Below are 18,567 nucleotides of genomic sequence, written 5' to 3' on the forward strand. Positions count from 1 at the left end.
GAAAAAAGACAAAAACTACAGTAGAAGAGCAAATAATAAACATTGTTCTTATCATTTAAACTTCTTTTTACCAGGGTGCTAGCCTCCCATACCTACCAGACTTATATATATATCAACTTTATTATCAACATATCAGAAAATCATTGACACTAGTTTCTCTTATAGGAAGCTACTCATTGAACAGTATATAAAAATTGAGAATGACATTAATTATGAAATAACGATCCAACAGACTGAGATGACATTGTTAATGACTGAAAGGGATCTTATTGTGTTTCATGAAGATGTATTGTCACACACAACTATACCGGAGCGCAGACTGCTATTAGACAAGAAGAAACTTGAACATGATCTTAAGGATTTCAGTGTCTGCAATGTGTTCTCTTGGCCGAGAGAGTCTAGAGGAATGAGAGAACCAATAGCGACAATGCATCTGAACCAATCTTCCTTTAGTAACCAATCCAGAAGAGCCAAACCAACCAACGCCCCCCCTCCAGCTCTCAGAGATGCAGAGAAATGAAAACGGATGTGATGGCATGGCAACTAATACACGGAGCAGCAATGAGACAGAAACCACGTATTTGGGACAACAACCATCCTACAATGAGACAGGAATCATGCAAACATCCAGCTCGAATAACCACAACAATAAAGTGGAATTAGTGATGTTAGAGAATAAAGCAACCAACACCAGAGACGTGGAGAATGAGCAAAGAAAAGTTAACAACTTTAATGGCTCCTTTACTCCATCAACAGGAGATGTTAGAAGGAAACTAAATGCCATAAAAACAACTGAGCCAGATTTGGACTCAGTTTTTCATCAGTTCCCTCTACCTATTTGAGATCAGAGAAAATGGACTCCACTCAAGAGCAGCAGGAAACAGAAGGTATCAGGAGACCAAACACTGTTACAGAACAAACTACAAAGGCAAGTGAATCAGAGTTAATTGTTAACTTGTCTAAATATGAATTGAAAGCCTCTGAGAAGTCACTCCTAAATAGAAGGTTATCCTTTATACCCTCTAAAGGAGCTGATGTTACTGACTTTATTCTTGAAATTAAAATGTTTGTGAGGAATGTGGCCTTGAAAATGCTGTATAAGGATAATAATGAAAATAGTTTTTGTTTAAGAAACCAAGTATATTTATACCAAATATGCATCATTTTTAGAAGCATTTGAGCAGGCTTGTGAAAGAGATTTTATGCAAATGTCTAATGATTGAAAATGTAATGAAACTCAGAATTTTTTAAATTTAAGTAAAAATGAATGCATAGCACTTGTTAGTTTGAGTAATAATGACCAAATAGTTATAAGACCTGGCGGAGCTATTGTTGTTTTAGATAAATGCTGTTATGAAAATACGATTCGATCAATGTTGAATGATGAGACCTATCGATTAACTAATGGTATACAATTAAATAAAATAATCAGTAATATGCACAGTAATCTTTATGACTTGTTGATGTGTGAGGTAATTGATCATGATCTGTATAAATATTTTCTGGTTGAGCTACCTACTATTCCTGTTTTTAGAGGTCTACAAAAAATTCCTAAAGACCTACATAACCCCAAGATGAGACCTATAGTCTCAAGTAGGGGATGGCTAACAGAACCACTTTTGATATATATCGAAAAACAGCTTAAATAAATTGTACAAGCTACCAATATGATAACTAGGGATACTCAGGAATTTCTCAAAAGTTTATCTGAATATACACATAATATGATGGATCTATTGAACATCTTTCTTGTAACTTTAGATGTGAAATCCCTATTCACAATGATCCCTAATGAAAATGGCCTTGAATTTTTAAGGCAATTACTATGTGCAAGGAATGTGACGAGTTCAGTTAGAATGAGATGTATGTTGCTGTTAGAATTAGTCCTAGAGAATAATGTTTTCATGTATGACAATGAATACTACCTACAAAAAAAGGGAGTAGCCATGGAGACACCTTGTGCGAATTCATATGCAAATTTGGTCATGGCCCAATGGGAGAAAACATGCATTCTAAATACAGAATATGGAAATAAAATTAAATACTATAAGAGATTTGTGGATGATATCTTCTTCCTATGGGAAGGGAGTGAGGTTGATTTATGTGCATTTGTCGAATACACAAATCAAACCACCAATTTCCTGAAATTTGAAGGGAAATGGTCAAAAACAGGAATTGAGTTACTGGATGTATTTATTAGTAAAGATAATGACAGATTTACAACCAGATTGTATAAAAAGAGCTGCAGAAAAATAGTTTGCTCCATCGCACAAGTATGCACCCCAAACATATCTATCAGAACATAGTGATCAATCAAGGAAAGAAAATATCTAATTTAACTAGTGAGGATATTATATGTGAACAAACATTAAATCTCCTTAGTGATTATTTTGATGCAAGGGGATGTTCTAACCAAGAAACTGGGATACTGAAAGAATTGACAAAGGTGGATAGAATAGGAAAAGGAAGACCCTATTTTAGAAAAAGAGATACTAATACAGTAGTATCAACTCAAATTGATACACAATTGACTCATACCAATACACAAATAAGGTTAAATATATCATATTCTAACAACAACAAAATGATAAATAAAGTGATTACAAAAAATTGGGCCAATTCTGACTACCAATGAAGAGATACATACTATTGTTGGCTCCAATCCTAGATATAGCTATAGCAATAGCAAATCCCTAAAAAGGCTATTATGTTATGAAGAAAGCAATATGGATAGGGTGACATCTAGCAGGCAAGGAACTTTTCCCTGTAGGAACTGCAATCAATGTTCATATATGTCTGGTTCCAACAGCTTCATACATCCAGAAAATGGTAGGAAATACATTTTCAAACACTATGCTGACTGTAAATCTAGGGACCTCTTCTACCTAGCTAGCTGTGAGAAATGTACAAGCTATTACATAGGTAAAACTAATCGAACTTTAAGAGAAAGGGTGAGGGAACATATTTATGCCATCAGTCGGGAGGATGAGACAAATGCTTTGGCCAAACATACATTAGAAAATGATTTAAGTCATAAGTTTAAGTTTTCAGTAATAGAATTAGTAAACAGGATTTAAAGACTAGGAAACATCAAGAATCATACAGAAAAACATGAAATTAAATGGATAATCAGGATGCAGTTAGATAAAGGCAGGGGGCTGAATGATAGGGTCTCTATTAAACCTTTTTTGAGAGATAGACCCCTGAAACATTGACTATGCATTTATGAGTGAGTTAGCTCTTTGACATTATACATATGTATTTCCAAATGTATTGTCTTTATATAACAAAGATATTGTTTTATTAACTACTATGCATTCTAGTTCATGAAATACAAGTGTTTATGTGTGTTATGTATATTTATATATTTATACATTTTTATATATTTCATGTCTACATCTATATACATGAGTATTTTAGTAAATATATTTATATTTATATGTATGTTTTTTATACATATAAACAGATATTTTTAAACACATACTTTTAAACACATCCATTTATATTTAATGTATCATTGAAATTTTAGATAAATGCTACCATCTACTGATGCATTTAGGTATACAAATTAATTGAATGAAAAACTTTTTTGGCGCCTTTTTCTATATTTAAATGAAAAGAAATGTTATTAATTAAGTCTGATGAAGGGTTTTGAAGTAGCCCGAAAGCGCTTACTGATCTGAATAGCTGATTGTTTTAATAAAGGATCATGTATTTGAAGAGCTGTGGTGGTTCCAGGCATATTTCTTTGGATATATTCACATTTTTATTATCAACATACCTTGGAGAAATGAGGTTTGGGATCAAACCAATTTGTCAAAGGCCACCTTCAAGGTTTAAAGGTTAGGTCAAGGGAGTTTGGTTGGGTTGGAAGTTAGTTAAGGATGTTGGGTAGTATGAAATGGAGGGTTTAGCTAAAGTTGGGAAATGAAAGGTACATTCATTAAGGGAAGGTTTGGAAGAAGTGAGGTAGATGTAGGGTGGGGCTTAGTGTGTTTTACTTGTTTGTAGTTGAGTTGTAGGTTACACTTTGTCATGATCTTGCTTCTGCAAGTATTACATCCATGATGACCTGTAGGTACTTCTGTGAACAGGTAGGCCTTGGGTTAATAATGATGTGTAGAGTGGAAGTGTGTCAGGCTTCTTTATATTTTTTTTTTGGAGGGGGGAGTCATCTCTTCTTCTTGGTGGTCATTGATGTCTTCGGTGGGCATGTGGTTACTGAGGGGATGTGTTTGTTGGGTGTGGATGTGAGAGGGATGAGGTCTTTTGTTGGCTGATGAGTTTCTTCATGTTGAGCTCTTGATGCTGGATTTTAGCTGGGTAGTTGTATGGGTGCAGGACTGGCCTGCCTTGGACAGGGCTGGTTAGAGTGGTCTGTGGGATTCAGTGATGACTGTGTTTTTGTTCTTATTTGTCCTGCTTGGACTGTAATCTGTGGGGTAGCAGTTGCATTCATCTCTTGTGACAGGTTTGTGTTGCCATTTTCCGGTCCCCCTCACACGGTGTGTTGTGTGCCTTGGTTTTAGGGCTATTTTCCATTGTTTGCATTAGTGGTGGTGGAGCAGTGGTTGGTGATTCCTTGCTAGATTGCTTCTTTGTGTCCATGTGTGTGTTGGTGGCCCACGAAGCATAAGTGAATAACAGTTGGTTATCACACATGCTCAGTATGAAGTTAACCATCGTGAGGAGGAGGTCAGGAAAGGTGGGTCTTTTATAGAGTGTACATGATCTTTTGAAACTTGTGGTTTTATTCTTTGCTGTGGCAAGTCGATGAGTTTAAGAGGCTGAGAGCATATCGCTGACTGGTGACAGGCATTTGATTTCCGAGGATGGTGCCTTTTCTTGTGTGTTTTGGCTATGTGCTTGTGTGTTGGTTGGGAATGACTGGGGAGGTGCTGGGTCATGTAGAGTTGCATTGGTGGTGGTGTGGGCTGGCGGCTTCCATTTGCTCAACTGGGCTGTGAGCATGTCTCTTAGCTGTACAGGTTTTCACAGAAAGTCCAAATTGCTGCATTTTTTGGTCCAGTTTTAGGCATTCACGATTACAGTTACAGAATAAAGGCAGACATTTGAGTGTAAGACTTCATACCCTTCTGATATTCATGCTAATGAAAAACCTGTATTCTTTCAACTTTCTAAATTTGTAAGAACTATATTTTAAAGTTGTCCCAATTTGGGACTTTGCTTCTACTTTTATTTATGGTTTTGCCTAGATTCCTTGCTCGAAGAGGTTGAGAGGCATGGCCAGAATGATGGAGTTTCAATGTGAGGGGCTTGTGACCAACATATGTTTGCGAGCATGCATGGTGTACTTGCTGAGGATTATGGGGGTGGGGGAATGGTTTGGAAGCATGGGCAAGCAGTTTGTTCTATAACAAAAAAAAAAAAAAACAAAGGGAGGGGAAAAAGAAAATGAAAGAAAGAGGGGAAAAAAGTAAGCTGACTGAATCAAGGAAGAGGAGGAAAGAGGAGAGATAAAAAGTTTGTCTTATGGCAGTTCATTTACTTTAAGAGGTTGAGTGCATATCTTTCAAGTGTGCATATTGTCACAGAATGTCCAGATTTTGCTCATAATTTGGTCTGTTGCCTAGCAATAAGACTATGGTGCCTGTGGGACACCATAACTCTAGTTGGAAGAGAAAGCAATCTGCAAAAGGCAAGCAGGTGGCTGGAGGGAGACAGCACGGCAGTTGAAGTCAAGAGATGTGGTAGCAGTGGAGGCTCCAGCCACTGAAACAGCATGTGCTGCACCTGCAGATCATAAAATGTTGGGAGGTCCAGTAGGAATGTCACATTCAGGGCATGTTGGGAATAGCTGGAGTGTAGATGGTGAAGGATTACACCAAGAGACTGGGGAATTGACAGGTGGCTTAGGGGGATGTCATACATGTGGTGAGGGGGGCAGGTTTTAGCAGAAGCTGGCACTGGATTGGGTAGCCTAGGTCTCTACAGAGGTAGTTTGGCATTCCCAATAAGGGGGTCAGATTCACACTTGCAGTAGCTGGGTTCAGATTGTGGGTTTTGACTAAGTGATTGGTTAACTACGCAGGCTCTGGGGCAAGGCAGTGGGTTAGTGTTTTTGACCCCTCACATACCTTCTTCAGTTAAAGAGAAGATCGGGAAGGGGAAGCATGTTGATATTTTTGAATTAATTGATATGGATGGGGATCAGCATTTATTGGAGTCAGAAACTGCAAACAGTAAAGATCTTCTGGCAGCTTTAGCAGTTCTGGTGTGACAGACAGTGGGTAGATTGTGACCACAAACTTGTGAGAATTGGGTGTTGGGCTTTGTCTGTTATATGGCAATGTGGTTGGAGAAAGATGCAGCTTTGCCCCTTCTGCTCTTTGCATATTTTTTGATGATCCAAGAGCTGCAGCCGCTATGGACAGGTAGTACCTGGTTATGGCATGATCAAAGGTTTTGTAAGCAGAAAGCGGTCATCAGTCCCTGCACTGGGAGGTGAGGCACTCAGACTTATGGTTGACCAGTATGATGGATAGTTTTGGTGCTATTAGCAGTGGGGGCAAAATAGGAGAAGAAGGGGCAGGGGTTTGTTGGGCTTTGACTACAAGGAGATGCTTATGTTTGGCACGCAGGTTCCAGCACATTGTTCAAAGTGTGCAGGCATGCATCCAGCCATGCAGTGTGGCCGGCAGGACAGTAGTGTGGTCAGCCCAAATTTGTTTTTGACTGTTGTGAGGGATTTATCATCTTCATTTTAGGGATCTCAGGGTATGTGAGGGAGAGATACATTTTTGTGGGTGCCTTTTTGGGGAACAAGAGTAAGACCCGGGGACCCATTTTCCCATTAAGGTGCAGGTATTGCAGCTCATGCTTCAGCATTTTCCTGACTTGGCAGTGGCAGAGGAATGAATTAATGGATTTTCTCAGGGGTTTTCTAGTAAGTCTAAGGTGGGAGGGGATGACATTATCTGTAAAAGCTTGCAATCACTGCAAGAGAAGGAACATATTTTTGAAGCACTGGTGGCGATGGAATGTCAGGCTGGTAGGCTATTGGGGCATTTTGACAGCCCTCCCTTTGGCAGTTTTAAGGTTTCACTATTGGTCTAGTACTTAAGTAAGTGGCTGGTGAATTTTGAATGATTCACCATTCATCTTATCCAGAAGGGATCTCCGTTAACTATTTTATTGCAGTAGAGGATGTTAAGGAGTCTTATGTGTCACTGGATGATGCTGTGCAAGTCATTCAGGGGTTTGAAGATCCATGGTTGGTCAAGGTGGATATCGACTCTAGGTTCTGGCTTTTTCCTGTACAGGAGGATGAATAGCCATTGTTGTGAATGGTGGTTGGAAGCAAATTTTATTTTGACAAGGCTATTCCCATGGGATGTTCGGTAGCCTGTGCTACTTTTGAGAGGTTTAACATGGCATTACATTGGATTTGGCAGCAGTGGGTGGGCACTCAAAGGCCTGTTCATTACTTGGACGACCTTCCCATAGTGGGTGAAGGGTATGAAAGAGCTGTGGAAGGTATGTGGGAGTTTGTGGGGATGAATGAAGAACTGGGGGTCCATTTGGCAAGACAAAAACTGGAAGGACCAGCTAAGTCATTCGATTTTTTAGGTTTATTGGTGAATGCAGAATGTAGATTGTTTTACCTATTAAAGGAAAAGATAACCCATTTTAAAGAGAAAATAGCCTGGGTAAAGTCTAAGGATAAAGTGCTGATTAAGGTATTAGGGCTTCTGAATTTTGCATGTCGGGCAGTTCTTCTAGGTTGTACTTGCTATAGGTCCATGTTATTTTTGCTGATATGAGGGAAATACAAACATCATTGGGTAATACTTGGTACATTGATAAGGGATGATTTAGCTCTTTGGTTATCCTTCTTGGAATGGTTTAATGGAGTTTCCTTTTGGCAAATGGATTGGGTTGGTTTGGGTGATTTGCAGATTTTTTTTATAGATGCAGCAGGGGGTATTGGTATGGGACCGTTCTTTGGGGGTGAGTATTTTACGGCTCCATTGCCACCTGAGTGGAAGGAGGATTGGAAGTAGGATGTTGCCTTTTTAGAGTTAATGCCAGTTTGGGCCGTATTCATGGTTTGGCAGGACCAACTGAGGGGAAAGAGGGTTATTTTTAATTCTAAAACACAAACAACAGGTTGCAGCATGAATAAATGGTTCACAGAAAAATAAATAAATTATCCACACAAACATCCAATGAACCAACCAACAGACAAGGAGTACTTCAAAAAAGTAAAACCACAATGAACCTTTCGTAGTGACAGTGACAGTGACCAGTGGTGTTCTGTCACTATGAAAGCACTAACGTTCTTAATTAACTGTTTCATTATGGTTTTACTTTTTTGAAGTACTCCTTGACCGTCGGTTGGTTGGTTCATTGGAAGTTTGTGTGGATTATTTTTAATTCTGATAATATTGCAATGGTTCAGGTTTTACAGGTGAAGACAGCAAAGTCAGAACAGTTACTGTTAGTTTTATGTAAGTTAGTTTTACAGCGTTTATTGATTAATTTTTCTTTTACAGGTGTGCATGTGGTAGGTGCTAGGAATAGGATTGCTGACAGTTTGTCTCGCCTAGAGTTTTCAAAGTTTAGTCAGTTAGCTCCAATGGCATCAAAGGATCTGAAAGCAGAGCCAGATGATGTATGGAGAATTGGTTGAAGTGACCAGGTGGTTGGTGGAACAGTCCTGGACAGCATCCACCAGGATGGCATATGGCAGGACATTTTGTAAATTTGATAGATTTGTTTACAGTTGCTTGAGTATAAGGGGATATGATCTGAAGAATTATTTTTGCAACATTTGGCTTGAGCCCAGGTATATTGTAAGGCAGTGCAGTCGGTAAGGGTGGACTTGGTTGCAATCAGTATATTTGCTCGGGTGTCAGGTTCAAGTTATTTCACTAAGTCCTGGATGGTTGGGCATATGTTGAAAGGATGGGGTAGAGTGGATGGTTTGAATATGGATAAGCACTGGCCAGTGATATGGCAAGTTCTGACGGTATTATTACAGCGCCTAGTTTTGATGAGTGAGGAGTCATTTGATTATGTTCCACAAGTGACACTAAGCTTGTGGATGTCTTATGGGGCATTTAAAGTGCCAAAATTGTTGGGGTCGTTAGTTTGGGGGGATGTCATGCTACTGCCTGTGGCAGTGTACATTTGGTTACAGAAATCTAAAATAGATCAGGTTGGGAAAGGCACACACATAGTTTTGGGGAAGGATAGGTATGAACAGATGTGTCCAGTGGCTTGGGCAAGGAAATTGCTGGTGTCTCATAGGTGGAGCCCACATGATTTGCTTTTTTCAGTCAAGGTGGGGTAAGGTGATAATGTGTTGTCAGTTTATATATTTAATGAGATAGGCACTTCATTGTATGGGTTTTGTGGGTGAGAGGTTTTTCACCCATTCCTTCTATATCGGTAAAACTTTGAATTTAGCAAAGGAAGGTAGTTTGGTTGAGGTTATTAAAAGGGTGAGGCACTGGTCTTCAAATGCCTTTTTATCTTATATTAAATAGTGATTAATGAAGTTGGTTCATTTTTTTTTTCAGGTAAGGAGATTGTTATCCTTGGCAAATTGTATGTTCATTTGGGCAGCAAAGAGGGCTGCAGTTAGTACTAATGGCACTCATTTAGGTTTGCATTGTTTCGTATGGAAAATCAGATGGTACAGTATTAGAGGCCTCAAGTGGAATCAGCTTTTGCAGGAGTTTGCAGGTATACAGTCATGGAGGGGGCTTCCTCAAGTGCTTGTCATACATTTAGTAGGTAATGACTTGGGTTTGATTACGAAACAGCAACTGGAATACAGGATAAGGGAGTATCTGATGGTTTTGAGAAAGTTGTATCCAGGTATGTGTAATGTGTGATCCAAGATAATACCCTGTTTGTTTTGGAGGCATGCCAATTTTTTTAGGGAAGTAAAGCTGGCATGGCATTTTGTTAACTGTAGGTTGGTGAGACAACTAGCTGCATTGTGTATACAGACTGTAGAGCACAGGGATTTTGATGATTGGGACCCATTGTGGTTCAGAAAGTATGGGGTGCACCTGAATTAATTTGGATTAGATTTGTTTAATTTACACTTGGGTTTATTTTTGGAGGGTCTAGAGCAAAGCCTGCTTTAGTTGAGAGGGAACAGCCTGGGTCAGGATGGTGGCAAAGAGGAGGTGCAGGCTTGTCTTTCTTCTGTTCCCCCTCTTGTGCTTGTGTTGATGTAAGGATTTTTGTGGTGAAAGTGAGCAGTTGGATGCTGCTTGATTATTAAGAATAAGTGAGCGGAGATAGGGATGCTGCTTATTCAGGCAGGGTGAGCAGAGATACGCTAACCTGATGATTGGTTAAAAGGATGTTATTTTCAATAAAATATCCTCTCCAATATATATCAACCTAAGGCAATGTGATCTAAACAAGCTAGAGACCTGCTACAACAAAATCGCCAAATTCGCCACAGGGGCATCCTACCATAGTCACCACTGTCTCTCACTTGCTGAACTGGGCTGGCTTGAACTCCCTCACCTCCTTCAGTGGTATCAACTCTCACTCACCCACAAACTAGTAAATCATCCACTAAATGTCCCATCCCTCCAGAATCTACTACAACCCTATTGCATCACCAAACCACTAAGATCCAGCAACAAAAATCACTTGCAGATCACTAAAGCCAATAACTCTGCTGGTGAAGCACTATTCTCTTGCACCATAGCCAAATTATGGAACTCACTCCCACCCACAATTACCTCTGTACCATCATGCACCCACTTCAAAACTTTACTAAAAGCGCACCTAAAAACATGCTGGCTATGCCCTTACAACTCCCACTCTAATATCATCCACCCAATCCAACCACTACCTTTCTTTCCACTCCACTAACTACCTTGATTATAGCAAGCTCAGATGCTCATAAGCCTAGTACTTATTATACAGCAGGAACTTCTCATTGTAACATTTGTTAATGTCTGTTATGTACTTCACAGATAAAGATTCTAGTTGTCTACTGATGTACTATGTTCTTCATCTGTAAATATGTTGCAATTAATTGCTATGTTAAATTGTTAATCGCTATGTAATCCAATGTAACTACTGTCTGTTTATTTTACTGTGGAGCTTTTCTCCCCGGGCCTCTGCTGAAAATGGACCTACGTCCAGTCGGACACTCCCGGTCAACAAATTTAAATAAATAAATAAATAAATACATTTCTTGTAATTAAATGATTTTTTTAAGTTAATAAAGGTCATCAAAGGTTGATTTTGTGTGTTGTTTCTTTATTGAAGTGGAGCATGACAAATGAGGTTTGAGAACAAACCAATTTGTCAAGGGACACCTTTGAGGTTTAAAGTTAGAACAAGGGAGTTAGGGTGTGGGGTGTTATGTTTGGTTTGGGAGTTAGGTAAGGATGTTTGGTGGTATGAAATGGAGGGTTTAGCTAAGGTTGGTAAATGAAGGGTTAATTTGTTAAGGGAAGGTTTGGAGAAAGTGAGGTAGATGCAGGATGGGGCTTAATGTGTTTTATGTGGGTGCAGTTGAGTTGGAGTTACATTTTAGCATGATCTTGCCTCCAACCCTTCCCTCCCCTTTTTTCTTGGGTAGGTAGGATGGTTTTTGCCAGGTGGAGGGGTGCTTAGGCAGAAAAGAGGGGCAGGGTTGTCCCTTTACTGTTCCCCCACTGGTGTTTGTGTTGATGTAAGGATTTTTGGAGTGAAAGCAAGTCAATGACACTGTTTCATTATTAAGAATAAATGAGCAGAGATAAGGATGCTGTTTATTCGGGCAGGGTTAGTGCAGATATGCTGCCCTGATGACTGGTTAAAAAGGATGTTGTTTCTTGTGGTTAATAAATTAAATGAATCAATAAAGATATGATGTTTTTGTTAAGTTAATGAAGGTCATCAGAGGTCGATTTTGTGTGTCGTTTCTTTATTGAAGTGGAGTGTGACAAAAGGGAATATTTTGGGAAGTGGCCATCTCAGACTGAGTATAAGTAAGTCTGTTTTTTTTTTTTGCCATTCAGTGCCTTTTTTAGGACTCACGCTAAAGGGCTCCAACATTTCAAATGATTATCATTTCTAAAGCCTATATAGAAAGAAAAAAAATCATAACATTGTTTGTGGAAATTCAAAGGAAAGCGACTAGAAGAACCCATGAGTTGTATGAGAGGGCTATGAATAGATGTTAGCAGAGCTAGAGCTCCTCTCATTTAAGACAAGATGAAACATGCTGCTGCTATGCAACATAATGTCAGAGAGATGTCAAGGGTTTGTTTTGAACAATGAGGACAAAAGGGGAAGGGGAGTACAGGCATGAGACTGTAGCTACTAACTACTTCTTATATCTCTAAAAGCACTTTTTCACAGAGAGGGTTGTGGACATAAGAAATAGACTGCTGGAATATGTGAAAGAGAGTGAATACACAAAAAACATTTAAGAGGGCAAGTGGAAAAGGCTAAGGGGAATGTAGAGTTGGAGAAGTAGAGCATTAAATGTATTTAAAGGGGCAGGCTAAATAGGCTTATTTTTCCTATTTTAATTCTATATAATTTTCCAAAAACACACTTCAAGTCTGCATTGGAACTCAGTCAGAATCCCTGCATATTTTGACTTGCTAATAATTATAGTTATAGCATTCCAAATGCAAGTAAGTAAGTTAAAATGACACAAAAGTTAACTGGTAATGTAACTCTTAAAAAATATCAGTAGCCCAAGTCTGACACATTTCACAACATCAGGTTGCCATAAATGTAGGGGAACTCAATCAGAATCTCTGCATATTTTGAGTTGCTAATAATTATAGTTATAGCATTCCAAATGCAAGTAAGAAAGTAAATTAAAATGAAACAAAAGTTAATTGGTAATGTAACTCTTAAAAAATATCAGTAGCCCAAGTCTGACACATTTCATAGCATCAGGTTGCCATAAATGTAGAGGTAAGGTATGCTAAAATGACAGGTTAACTTTTCCTTAAAAAATTTTGTTCAGGTTTGAGACAGCCACATATAGTGCTCTGAATATGGAACTTGGCCAATCACTATAAAACCTTCTGAAGTGGTAGACTAGGTGCAAAACCAAACAAGCAGAGACTGTCTTAAATATCAAACTATACTGCTATCTAGATATTCCATAGAAAACAAAACTAGGAAAATGTCATTTGTGCAGTAGTATATAGTATATAAGACTAATGTAGTGAAATGCTTGTAATTTACATAGTGCTACACAAAGTATAATATTTTCTAGATGTTTCTGTCAATGAAGCCTATTGGTCTCTTTCTGTCAGTTTGTCTCTCTCTGTCTCTCTGTGAGTCTTTCACTCTTCAGTTTTAAAGATATTTGTCTGGATGGCCTCAGAAGGTTAAGACTCTGATCTCAAGGCTATTGTTTGAGAATAGAATCACCTAGCATCTTCTTCGTAGAAATCAGGGCTAATATTAAGAGGGCATATCTCTCACTTTCATTTACTCTGCACTCGGTGTTTAAGATTAATTGCATTCATGTTTCTTCTACCAATATTAAGGATTATTCCTTCACTTCTGACATGTGCGAAGGCAGCTTAATGCAGAATGAAATCCTGTAGGTATAATGAATGATTATATAAACAATACTTCTGGTAACTTGCCAGCCATGCCTCTCAAGTGTACCTCATTATGAAGAACATTCCACATTTTGAGTCTTAAAATGTCCATGTTCCTCATTGTTCCGCAGTGAAAGGGTCTGTCATGCATTCAGTGATAAGAATATTTTTCACTGATATCCATGGGAAATAATACTGAATCATATTAATTCATCAAATGAATGCTTAATGAGTATACAATTACACATTTTAATAATCCTCTGAGGTTCCTAGTGGATGTTGTTAGTAAGCTGTTAGTAGGTGTTCCACATTTTACCCATTTGTTCCTCATTATGAGAGGCAATGTTCTACATTCTGCAGATGGAATGTTAAGAGCTATGTTACCAGCCTTTAGATTATAACACATCCAATTAATTTATTGATTTAAACTAATATACATCTTCTTTGGACTTGCAAATGTTAAAGTTAATCAGTCCACAACTGTATTTTTCTAATTCCTCACTGACCTTGTTCCTTAGCAGCTAAGTTTTCCCTTATACTGTTACTGGAATGGTCTTTGTGCTTTTTGTAGACAGAGTCTTATGGCTGCTCAGTAGTTATAATGTTCAAACTGGCATACCTATATATCAGAGGACTGTGAGATCATCACTCTTTTGAGAAAAGACAGATGTTGTCATTAATTTAACCATAGTGTTGTGGTGTGCAAGCCAGCAGTGCACTTTTATCCCCTTTTCACCAATATAGTGCAACTGTGGAGTTGGTATATAAAATTTATTGGAGAAGGTTGTGGTTCAAAAGGGCATCTTTTCTGTTTTGGGGAGGGAGGTATGCCTTCTGGAATTGTCCAACCAGTTAATTATCCTAGGCTTATCTGTGACATCCACTTTGCAGGAAGTATGCATACAGACCTAGCATGCAGATCAGAGCTACCTAAACCACCCTTTCCTTTATTATTGCCCTGCTAGGTCAGATGTCATAAAGTCCATGATATTTAACATGAAAGGACAATAGGCAGCAGTCACTAGGACCTCTTCTGCCCAAGCTAAGTCGTACTACAATCTAGTTTCACTCCTAAAACCAGATAGCTGGTGAGCATGATCAGGGATTTATCTCTTCACTATCAATGAAGGTGGCATGCATTTCTGCTTTTACAACAGAGGACACAAGCAATTCATGTCTTTTAAAAATCTCCAGTGGCATCATTAATAAAACAAGAGACAATACTAAAAGTAAAATTGCAGAAGTATTTGTTTTCATTTGAAACTGTCAGTCATATGGAAGTGATACAGCTATTTGCCATAATTCTGTTTGCCAGCTTATTTCCACTCTCTGAATAGATTTGAAGTTTGCATCCATGTTCTTTATGGTCATACTTCCATCTCATTGGTATCAGGGTTCTCTCTTGTTGGTTTGATACAAGTGGCAAACGTTAAAACCATTTTGAAGAGGAAGCGAATCCTGTTTGACACTGAGAAGAGATTTTATTTTGCTTAACCTGCAGAACTGTTTCTGCTGTACTTGTTTCTGCCAATGTGAGGTCATCCTACGGACAATAAAGGCATTCTTGTGGATTATTTTGAAATAGTTACAAATAAAATGCAAGTGTCATCATAAAAAAATGCATGCATTTCTTCTTACAAGTTGAGCTGAATGTTTTTTCTGCTCATTATAATGTTCCATACTACTTTCCTCCCATACCCCTTAATGTGTTTCAAAAAGGAGGATGTATCCTCCCTCAGACAGATTATATAAAAAATGTGATGAAGAGGGGAAAGAATTCCAGCAATATAAATGTACATATAATAAAACATTTTCTGTTTTGCTATCTGATCTGCACATAGAACAAGTATTTATTCGTGCTACTGATAAAATGAATCCTCAGAGACCTTTGTTCCACACCTTTAAATCCCTGTTTCCAATATTCAGCCTAACATCACATGTTCTTCTCAGTACTCTGACAGCTATTAGTTGCTCTCATACATTTCATTTTATTTACCCAGAATGGTCTGAGCTTGTCTAATAAAATGCATTTTAGGGCTATGGCTCAATACATAGACAATTAGAATGTGCCACACCACTGTGCTAATAAAAAGTGTCTGATTCATGTGCTGTATAATTAGGTAGAACAATTGATAACTCCATCAGTACAGTACAATTGCCACTTATTCATTGTTTAAAGCTGATAAAATTTGTCTATGTCTAAGAGTGTCATTTGCATACCATTAACCCACCCAAAGCCCACCACGGGCAGTTTTTAGAGTTATTCATAACCATAGCTCAGGTTCTCCAGGAATATCTTTGTGGTACTGATCACAGCACCTGGCAATAGATCATTTATAGTATCACCCATAAAGCATCAGTCAGATCTCCTGGGAAAAGGTGATAGCTTCTATTTACAAAAATAATTAATCTAATAATAAGGAGCTAATTCATATATTTTCTAACAGTAATTCTGCATTGTACTTCTTTGATTTAAAATCAGATGGCTGTACAAGTGTATAAACTAATAAAAACTACATAGAGAAAAAAAAGCCATCTTACTGCAAGTCTGCCTTTCATATCTGAAAATAACTGCCACTTTATTGAACTTATTACTTCAGTGAAAACAATGGCTTATTATCCAGTCAACTGGCCGTTCAAAAAAGAGTAAAGTAAAGGTTTAGCAGGGGCAATGGCTGTAGAGGTAGCATGCTAACCTTCAGTGCTATGCTGGACAAAAGGTTATGGGTTATACTTTCATTCTAGCAGCTTGGATTCATGTTGCAGTACTGTCATTTTAATGCATTATAAGGGGGTATTACACTGCTGAAGTGATGTCTTTAGTTCAATAGATAAACAAGGTTTAAGTCTGCCAGAGATGTGAGAGATGATGGTAACTCAGCTGAGTGTTAAAACAAAATCCTGTCAGTTATTGAAAATAAAAGAGAATTTCCCCTATGTCCTGGCCAATATATCCATAGTCAGTATGCATACAGTCCTGGATCTTCACTAAAAACAGAACATAAACCCAATGAGGCTAACATGGTCATCTAAAAGTAAATAAAATGAAAACATACTGTAATACTTCCTATAAATGTTTACAAATTTTAGATTTTATGCCTTCTGGAATACTGGAATAGAAAGTTAATGTAAAATATTATTCTATCGTAACATAGCTGTGTTTTTTTTTTCTTATATGGCACCTCATGCAGATGCAAGTTCCATTTAAACCATTTTATTCTTGAAGGAGATAAAGTCTCCCCGATTGCTTCTACGCTACTCCACACACCTGTTTAATATGTGATAAAGAAATGTTTCAACCTACCTATTAATTATGTGTATTAATAGTTAAAAATAAAATTGCATTTTGGTGTTATCAATATTGTCAATGATTGCTTTATTTTCCTTCTTTAAAAATAGAAAATGTAGATAGCACTTAGTTTAAATAATTATTCAGTGCAACCTTTATAGCACATTCAATGAAATTTCAAAAAAATCTTCATTTGGAACACATTGGCAGTGTGCAAAAGAACAAATAAGTTGAAATAAACAAATATAATGAAAGTATTTGGGGAAATGCATTAGATGGCGGCAGTGTTCATATAACAATATATTAAAACTAGCTGGAAAAATGTCACAGGTGGGCAGAGCTAACAATGTTCAGTAATATTTTCAGGAACTCATCTCCTGACAACACCTGCTGAAGTCAAGTTCTACCTATTCTTGTCAAACACATTAAATTAGGTGCTTTAAATAAAGAAACTTAAAATTGCATTCTTTTCCTTTATCATGATCTGTTACACAGAAAAGGAACACACATTAAAACTACTTCATTCTCATCACTAAAGCTGCAGTGCAGTTAGTCAAAAAAATTTCAGTTTATAAGTCTGAATATCTTCTTTGTGTTTTGAAAGAGACACAAGAAAGGCTTTGGGAGTACACATAACCAGTATTCTGTAAGGATTTGTGAGTATACATTTCTTTCTGATTCCTAAAATAGAAGTAATAGTGTTACAAAGCTTTGCCTTTTGGAAGTAATTACAGCCATATAAATTACTTTAAATTAGTCTACCTTACGGCACCTCAGTAGCTGAAATAAAAAAAAAATCAGTGTCAATTCAATAGTTCGGATGAAACAGTAATGTTGTAACAGTGACAAAATATTGGACCCTTCCAGAGTTAGATGGTGCATTTGCGGTCGAAAAAAATAGGTACTATTGCTTTGACCACAATATGTCATGCATGCTGCAGAAATGGGTTCTTCTTTTTCATTTGTATTTTATACATGTTGCCACCACTGAAAGTCCAACACTTTACGGTTTTATTTATATATTTAACTAAGTAAACCCTCTGGACACATGCAAACAATAAAGAGGCAACAAAAGGATGCCCTGTCTGGTTAGGTGACTTTCTCAGAATCAAACAGTAAGCAAACAGAGATGGATGGAATCAGACCCTGCATCTCTGGTACATGACACAACTCTTTCATAGCTCAGACCCTTAATCATCTGCACTCATTTCCACAATTACTTTCTTTCTCATGAACAATCATGTCTGCATCAGTCTTTTGAAAGTAACGAGTACAGAATCTCAACACTCACCTTCACCAGCACAATATATTCATGTTGCTCTGTACCTCAGGCATTCAGGCAGCCATAACATGCTACTTATTTTTAATTTACATTTATTTCTATTAACGTCAAAAGCATACACTGTACCATCCTCAGTTTTACAACTAGTTCAATGGCTCCCTCCAAGTACTGAAACATGATTATGTCCAGTGCTTGAAACTTTCATTGGTTAAAGACAGCAAGAACAAAAGAAAGAAAGATATGGAATAACATGCAAGGAGGTCTTCTTTGACTTTTGCAAATTATTTATTTATTTATTTATTTATTTAACATTTGTTTACCAGGGTAGTCCAACTGGATAACAAGTGTGCATTTTCAGCGGAGTCCTGGGGAGAAATGCTCCACAGAGTTACAGAGACTAAAAAATAGATAACAAAAGTTTAACAAAAGTACAGAGT

The sequence above is a fragment of the Protopterus annectens genome, chromosome 4.part0 (assembly GCF_019279795.1).
Source record: "Protopterus annectens isolate FY-2018-M chromosome 4.part0, PAN1.0, whole genome shotgun sequence".
Taxonomy (NCBI): domain Eukaryota; kingdom Metazoa; phylum Chordata; order Ceratodontiformes; family Protopteridae; genus Protopterus; species Protopterus annectens.